Here is a 9,292-nt window from a genome sequence, read left to right as displayed (position 1 = left end):
TCCCTTCAAGCTATTAAATTACGTGCTACTATTCGATACTTTTTTAATGCCTTACTTTAAAAGCAAAGGCTTAACTGTAACATTTTAACTAATTTTGTTTAGCACCCGAACCGGTACCGAACAATAGCAATAACAACCAAAATTAGCAAGTCCTTTACAAAAAAAAACGACGAACACTTTAGTTACGCAAGCAGAACTTACAACATAACAAAAGTGGCGGAAGCTAAGGCCGCGTTTATAGCTATAACCGCGAACCTTACCCAATTTAAGCAACAAGCTAGCATTTTGCAAACGGCGGTTCGAGCTTACAAATTCCTTATCCTTAACCGGTACAACGGTAAAAAAGGCACCTTTAAAGCTTTTTTAACCAAATGTCGAAAGTATTTTGCCTTTTACTAAATTTAATTTACAATTAAAAAATAAAAGGTTGCTTACGCAACCATTTGTTTTAAAAGCAAAGTAAAGGAATGGTTCGAACCCGTATAAGCAAATTTTTTTAAAAGCTATAACAAAAGCAAGGAAAAAACCAAAGTTACTTTTGCTAATTTCGCCCGATTTAAAAAAAAGATTATTAACGTATTTAGCCAAATTAACGAATAGCGAGTTATTAAAAGAAAAATATTTTAATTTTAATAAAAAGGCGTAGCGTTGGGGTATATTTCCAATTTTTAACGCTTTGCTAATAAATTCGACTGGACCGATTAAACCTAAATGGCCCATTTGTATAATGGGTTCCGAAACGACGTAAAAAACGAGGTTTTAAAGGTTAACCAACCCGAATTTTTTGCCGAATACGTTATTATCGTGGTTAAAACCAGCAATAAATTGTATAAGCGCCGTTTGGAAAAAAAAGGCCAAAAAACCAAGCTTGTGGTACAAAGTAACCAACCGCAACAACGGTTTAACCGCAACAAATTTATAGCTTATGGCCGTTATCCTAACTTTATGGATTTTAACGCCGGCGTTACGCATTAAAAGCAAAGGAAACGCAAGTTCCAAAACTTTAAGGATAGCAAATGCTTTTAATATAAATAACTTGGGCATATTAAAAAGGATTGCCCTTAAAAAAAGGAGCAAAAAAAAGTGTTTTAAGGCGATAAACCCAGGATAGCAACGGTAATTAAAAAGGTAGCGATAAAACCGGAAAATAATGGCTATCCCGGCCTTGCGTTTTTTTAAACGATATGCATTAATAACCATTGCGTTGCTTACCATTCCGACAAAAATGCAATAAAGTAATTTCCCCGCAAGCGTTTGGTTATAACCAAACGGGGGAACTTTGCAGCAATTCGCAGCAATAATCCAACCAATTTCGATAGTAAAAGCAACCAGGTTTGGATCGATAAAAATTTCCGAAAAAACCTTAAGCTACAAAGCGAAATACTTTAAAAATAGCTTTTGCGCGCTGCCGAACAAAAAGGAATGTTAAATGCTTTTGTTAAAAAGCAAAATTTTAAAAACAAAGCAGCTTAATAAAGGCTTAATTTAAAGTTTTGGGCCAAACTTAGCTTAATTTTTAACTTCGAACCAAAAAGCAGTAAGGAAAAAAACGAACCAATTATAAAGGATATTGTAAAAATCCTTTAAAACCCGGATTTCGTTATTTTTAAACCGGTTAAAGCTTGGGTAACAAGCAGGAATTCCTACGGACGAATAACGTTCGAAAGCAGCGAATCCGAAAAAGAAAGCAACGAAAAAAATTTAAATAGCTTTTGCCGGTACGTTAAAAATGCCCGCATGTCGCAAAAATACATACGGGCGGCGTACCAAAAACGGTACCAACAAAGGTATAAATTAAAACGCGACTAAAGCGTCGATTTGCAAGGTTTCTGGGTACAAACCGAGCGTTAGCCAAAGGAAGGCGAGCCGGGCTACAACCAATTTGTTATAACCGGAACCGACGGTTTAACGTACGCATGCGCAGCAATACTAAACCAAACCAGCCACAAAACGTTTTGTTGGGGCGGGTTTGCTATGCAAAAGCAAAAAAAAGGTTTGCACTTGGCACGTTCGAAAACCGTAATCGAACAATTCCAAAAAAGCAAAAAAGCTTGGAACAAAGCCAAAATTTAACAATGCTTTTGGAACGTTAATTTGCCAAATAAAAACGGCATTTTTTATAAAGTTATATTTGTTAAAAACAATTTTGGGCGCGTTATTAACTAGCTAAGTAGCAACCACTTAATTACGTACCGAAAGTACATACGGTTGCAAGCGTATAGTTAAAAATGGGCCGAAAAGCTGCAAAATAGCACCAAAAAAAAACCACGATAGCTTTATGCCCAATTACTAAAGGTATTTATAACTATTTTAAAAAAAGTGCTTTATTACGGATTGTACAATACATTTAATCCAAAAATTCCAAAGCAACTTTTTCCTTTATCAATAAACCAATAAGCTTATTACTAAATTTAAATTAGCATGGCAATTACCCAAATGGTTTATTACTAAAAGGTACGGAAAGTTGGCAATGTTTTAATCCAACCTTTAATAACCCATGCTTTGCATTGCCAAAATTTTGGAATGGCAAAAATGTAAAAAATTGGAATGCTAAATTTACACCATGCAAAAAGCCGAAGCATAACAAATAAAATACAAGTTTTTATATATACCAATACGGTATAATAAGGACGTAAAAAGTTGGTATAAACCTTTTAGCGGCTTTAACAATTTAAGGTACGTAAGGGTACGCAAAGAATGGGAAATAAGCCCATCCAGGCTTTGGATAAAGCATTTCGAAACAAAAAATTAAAAAATTTATTTGTACAAAAGCTACAAAAAGGATAACTATTTGCAACAAAAACTTTAGCAATAACGATTAGCCCGAACAAGCAGCATTTTTATATATGGGTGCGATAAAGCCCCCATTGCTTAAAAACCTTAATCGATTGCGGTGCTTAAAGTAATTACGTATCGTTATAAGCAATATTACGATGCGGTATTCCTGTACGCAAGAAGGACAAGCCATATTTTTTTACAATAATAAAAGGAAAGCTAGTTAAATATAACAACGGATAAATCGAAATTAAAACCAATTATTTTAGCTTTTAATACCGGGGCAAAACCTTTTAAATAACGCTAAACGCGTTGGAAATACGGGACGAAAATATGGTTTTTGGAATTTCGTGGTTACGAAAGCATAACCCAAAAATTAATTAAAAAAAAAACAATTTTTAATGTAAGCCTTTACTAGCAATTAAAAAAGCCCAATAGTTACGGGCCGCAAGCAATGTAAAAATAAAACCGAAAAAGGGTATTTTAACGAAAACAAAGCAAAGCAGCAACTTTCGAACCTTATTACAAAAAACCATAACAACGTTTTACGATGGATTTAAATAAAGGTTACAACAATTAATTAACGTATTTCCGAAATACCATAAGTATTGGAAGTTATTCCAAAAAAATTTAAAAACGGTGCTTCCAAAATACGGGCCGTTTAACCATAAAATTAAACTTAAGCCAAACGCGCAATTTAAATACCAAAAGCTGTACCAGCTTAACCTTAAACAGCAAAAGGGGTTAAAAAAGCAATTATAAAAGGATTTAAAGAAAGGGGTAATTAAACCTTTAACATTTTTAATGGGATACGAAATCCTATTTATGCCCAAAAAAAACGGAAAGGAACGAATATGCATTAATTATTAACCATTAAACGAAATTACAATAAAGGACCGATATCCTTTGCTTTTTATTAACGAGCTACGCGATAAGCTTGGCAAAGCCAAGTATTTTACGGTTTTAAACCTTCGAAAAGCATATGGATTGTTTCGGATTAAAGAAGGACAAAAATGGATAATAACTTTCCGGATACGGTTCGGCGTGTACGAATCGTTGGTTATAACCTTCGAACTTACCAACGCGCCGGCTACTTTTTAGCAAATAATTAATTACGTGCTTTAAAAGCATTTCGATATTTTTGTTTTAGCGTATTTAAATAATATTTTAATATATTTAAAAACGTTGGAAAAGCATAAGCAATAAGTGCACCAAATATTGCAAAAGTTACAAAACGCAAAGCTTTTGGTTAACCCGGACAAGTGCGTATGGTACGCTTAGGAAATGGTTTTTTTCGGGTTCGTTATTACGTTAAAAAAAGTTAGGATAAACCCAACCAAAGTACAGGAAATGGCCGACTAGCCAGCACTTACCAACGTACGAAAGGTACGACCGTTTTTAAGGTTTTTTAACTTTTATCGACGGTTTATGCAAGGGTTTAGTAGCAACGCCACGCCATTTACAAACCTTACTAAAAATAATACCCAATTCCATTAGGGGGCGCGAAAATAAATTGATTTTAAACAATTTAAAAGCGCTGTTTTACGGGAATTAGTACTGGTTATCCCGGACCCCAACAAACCGTTCGAAATCGAAACCAACGCGTTAAATTACGCGATTAAAAAATAATTAAACCAACGAAATAAAAAAGGAAGGTTATACCTTTGCGCCTTTTTTTTACAAAAATTTAAAAAATTTAAATTAAATTACCAAATCCATAATAAGGAACTTTTTGCTATTATTAAAGCTTTGGAAAAATGGAAGGTATATTTGTATGGGGCAAATTACCAAATTACGATATATACCGACCACAAAAATTTAGCACATTTTACCACAAACCAAAACCTTAACAAGCGTTAAATCCGTTGGAACCAGTATTTCCAAAATTACGATTTCCAAATTTTGTACCAAAAAGGATTAAAAAACGGAAAGGCAAACGCTTTAAGCAAACGGAGCGATTATAAAGTCGCTATTTTAAAAAAAACCAAAACGTTTTTGGCCTATAAGCCAAAAAAAGCGTTAGTTCCAGCTTAACAAGCAATAACTTTAATAACTAAAAAGCAAAATTAAACTTTAAAAAAAAATTTGGAAATTTACGGGCTATTAGCCCATAGTTATCCAAAGGCTACCAAAACATGGAAAAAGCTCCAATAGCATTACGGGTTTACCGGAATTCGGGCGGCAATGCTGGAAACAATAAAGGATTGCCAAATATGCGTTAAGGATAAGCCCAACAAGCATTTCTTTTATAAACTGTTTTAACCATTGCCGGCGTTAAAAAAGGCATGGCAAAAAATTATTATAAACTTTATCGTTAAGCTTTTTAAATTTAAAAAGCCGCTAACGGGAATACAATATAATAGCATATTAATAGTAATGAACAAACTTACAAAGTATGCCTTATATTTATAATACAAAAAAAGTAATAACGCGCTTATTTTAATTTACGCTTTTTTTTGGTACGTAATAACGAACCACGGAATACCGTAAAAACTAATTACAAACCGAAACAAGCTATTTACAAGCAAATTTTAAAGGACGTTTACGGCGCTTTTCAGAATAAAACACGCTTTATTAATAACGTACCACCCCCAAACGGATGGATAAATAAAACGAACCAATAAAACGATAAAGCAATATTTGCGCCATTACGTTACTTACAAACAAAACAATTAGGTTTAATTGCTACCAATCGCCCAATTCGCTTACAATAACTTTATGCATAAAAGCATAAAGGAAACGCCGTTTTACGCTAATTATGGGTATACCCTTACGGCGTACAACGAGCTTAAGGCCGAATTAAAAGCTTTAGCAGCGGAAATCCAAATAACGAAGCTTATTAAATTGCACCAAAACCTCCAAAACAAATTGGAAACCTTGCGCTATCGGATAGCAAAACAAGCCAATAAAAAAAGGATCGAAAAACCGACTTTTAAAAAAGGGGATAACGCTTACTTTTTACGCGCTAATATTAAAATAAAAAGGCCAAGCAACAAGTTGGACAGGAAAAGATAAGGACCTTTTCGGGTTATTCGTATTGTTTTTCCAATTAATTACAAATTCCAATTATTACTAACCATGCGCATTTACCCGGTTTTTTACGTTTTTTTGCTAAAACTAGCGCTTTTAAGCTTTAAAAGCACCGAATTAATGGAAATCGACCCTAACCAAAAGTAAAAAGTTAAAACCATCCTTAACGAACGAACGTATTACCGCAAAAAACAGTACTTTATTAAGTGGGAAGGATAAAGGGATAAGCACAATACGTAAAAAAATACAATAAATTTTAGGAATTGCTAAAAAGCTTTGCAAAAATATTATTTAAAAAAAAGTTAGCAATAGCTTTAAAATTTATAAAACGCTTTAAATTCGAAGGAATTTAATAAGCAAAAAAAGGAAAATCCCACAGCATATTTAAAGGATAAGCTAGCAAGCTTAAGCAAAAAAAAAAGTACAATTATTGCATGGGACGTTCCCGACGGAAACGTTCCATGCAATAATTAATGGTTGCACCGGAAATCGAACCCAAATCCTTCCGTTACAAAAACAAATGCGTTACCATTGCGCTATACAACTTGTAAAAATTATTAAGGAAATTACAATTTATTAAATTAAAAAAGGGCAAGCAATTTAAAATCGATACCAAATATTAAACTTTCGGGATTAGCAAAAAAAAAGCTAATAACTAACCAGGTATGGATTGCCCGGTTAGCTGCTAAAATTGTACCGGAAATTAAACCTAAAACCTTTTGTTACAAAAGCAAGCACGCTACCATTGCGCTATATAACCAAAAGGAATTATTAAAAAAATTACAACTTACCCGGTTAAAAAAGGGCCAGCGGGTTAAAATTAAGATTAACCTTTAACGCTGCCCAATTAAAAAATAAAGGAAAAAAATTAAATTGAAAAAAGGAAAAGGGGCTAGCCGTTACCAAAACGGCCTTTTCCCGTTCCGCCCGTTTTACTTATTCCAATTCCTTTACGGTTTTAATACCCCAAAACAACGCCCGCAATTGCTTTTTAAACCAAAGGTCCTTTTGTTTGCGAAAATGCTTAAAACGGTTATTTAAAGCACAACGTTCCGTTTCGATAACCCGCACTTTGGCTTTAATCTTTTGGTATTAAAAACCAATAAAACGCAATTATTTAAATAAAAGGCTTAAAATGTCGTAGCCAAAACGGTTGCGAACGAAACATTCCACGCAACGAAAAAAATCTTGCGGAAAAACAAAACAAATATCTTTTTTAAAAACGTTCCGATAAAAAAAACAAGAATTTATATCGATAGCCAATGCAAAAACCAAAGCAAAAAGGTTTTTGCGTTAAAAAGTTAAACGCGCAAAACGTTTTTGTACTTAACCTAACATTATTAAAAAAAAGGGACGGTTAAATAGTAAGGAAAAATAATACTTACGATTGGCAATGGGAAGAACGGACATAAACAAGCTAAAAGGGCTTGGCCGGTGGAGAGGGGACTTAATGTTACGACCAATAACTACCCGGCCGGAACGGGAGGCTAAAAAGGCGGGGGGCAAGCAAATGCTTACCCCTTACCATAAGGAAGCTTAGGTAAGCCGCCCGTAATTTATTAATAAGGTTACAAATTATTTAAGTAATTTGTAACTTATCGACAAAATTACAAATTACCACCTTGGAAAGGATAGGAATAGCATAAAAAACGGGCTATAAAAAGGAAAGGTTTTTTATTGTTTTAAGTAATTTTTAACTAGGGCTTTTGCATTAATTAAACTTTAGTTAGCTTCCAAGTAACCCTTGGAGCAAGCATTCAAACCTGCACCCAAATTACTTTATGAATCCCTTTAAACTGTTAAGTTACGTGCTACTATTCGATACTCCTCTGGTGCCTTACCTTAAGAGCAGAGGCTTGACTGTAACATTTGGTAAGTTATAAAAATGGATTCCGTTTAATTAGTAGGTTTTTTTTTGGTAAAAAGCTAACTTTTGGTTTGTTGCTTAAAAGGATTAAAAAAACGGTAATTTGGAAATGGCTGTTTTTGCCGGGGTACCGGGAAATAAGGCTAATTTTGAAACTAAATTTTGGTTTCGTACTTATTGCGTTCGAGCTTTCGTATTCGTTCGCTTTAAAGATTTTCGGTTAACCGCTTTTCGGTAGCTTTTTCGTTGCGGGCCTTAATTTGTACCGAAATTTTTGCAAATGGGGATGCAATTTCCGGCGCTTTGCTTTTGTTTTAGCAATTTAACGTTAAAAGTTTTGCTGCTTCCCCGAATGCCAGGTTTTGGGCGTTATTTATATTGGTTATTAGCAGGTTTAGTTTTTTTAAGCCCTTTAGGTTTGCTTTGCCGGAAACGGTAATTTTTCAATTTGTTAAAAATTTAACGAATGCTTTTAAGGCCTTTTTATTAAAGTATTTTAAGCGTGCCAAGCTTAAACCGTTAAAGTTTTTAAGGAAAGCGGAAAAAAAAAGTTTACCGCTGTAATAGCGGTATTCGAGCATAAATTTAAGGATTTAAGTTTGGATTCGATCGTTGGAAACGGTTTGGAATGCTTTTTTTAAGGTGTAATTTGCTTATTGAAAAAGCTTTTCGTTACAAATGTTTATAAAGTTTTGGGGAAAGCCCAGGTCCTTAAATAACTTTGTAATTTTTTCCGTAAAATAGGTTTTTTTTAATCGGAATCATTTTTAAAAATTGCTTTTTGTGCTGCAAACATTTTGTTGGTAATGCTTGTTTAATTGTTAAAGCCTTGTTAGGAAAACTTGTAATTGTTTTTTTGGTGGGTAAACGAACAAATTTGCTTTAGGTAATCTTTTAATCCAAAAGCTTACGAAAGCTTAAAAACTAAAAATTTAATCCATTTCGGGAATTACATAACGTTTTTTTTTAAATTTGTAAGTTTTTTTTAATTGGTTTTAACTTAATTGCTAAACAGCGCGGGCTAAAAAAAAAAGGAATTTATTTGCTTAGCAAATACGTTATCGAGCGGGGAAAAAGTATTCTTTTATTCCTAAATTTTTTGCTAACTTTCCTTTCGATTAAAAGATTTTAACGGGTAATTTAGCGCTAAATCCTTTACTTAACCGTTTTGTATTGCCTTTCGAGCAATACTAATTAATGTTGGTAAAAATTTGGTACTTTTGTTTTAAGGTTCGGAAATTTCCTGGTAAAAGTAAACAACGATTTTAATGATTTAGGGAAAATCCTATTATTGTGCATACCGAGGAAGGAATTTATCTGCCAAAAAAAGGGCATAGGATTGCCCTTTATATGCGCACAAAAAATTACCCAAAGGGTGGTTCCCTGCTCTGCTTAAAGCAGATAAAGTTGGCCCGTGCGGGATCCGGAGGATTTTAAAGCTTTTTGTAATAACCTCCCTTTCCGGATTGCACGCGCACCGCAATGCTGTTCCAACAGCATTAGCATTAATCAATTTAAGTTAACTTCCAAGTAACCTTTGGAGCAAGCATTTAAATCGCATTTAAAATACTTTGTAAATCCCTTTAATTGTTAAGTTACGTGCTACTGCTTAATACTCCT

At 33.7% G+C, this 9,292-nt stretch overlaps 1 pseudogene across 1 annotated transcript; it reads right to left on the bottom strand.

Moving 5' to 3' along the window:
* Positions 1-6,279: 6,279 nt before the first annotated feature.
* Positions 6,280-6,351, bottom strand: GGTG_20253 (annotated as a pseudogene). Its single transcript has one exon. The product of its transcript is annotated as a tRNA-OTHER (tRNA).
* Positions 6,352-9,292: the final 2,941 nt, after the last annotated feature.

The sequence above is a fragment of the Gaeumannomyces tritici genome (genome assembly GCF_000145635.1).
Source record: "Gaeumannomyces tritici R3-111a-1 unplaced genomic scaffold supercont2.8, whole genome shotgun sequence".
NCBI lineage: Eukaryota > Fungi > Ascomycota > Sordariomycetes > Magnaporthales > Magnaporthaceae > Gaeumannomyces > Gaeumannomyces tritici.
The sequence above is the reverse complement of the archived record's forward strand: the minus strand, read 5'-3'. Positions and strand labels throughout refer to the sequence as shown.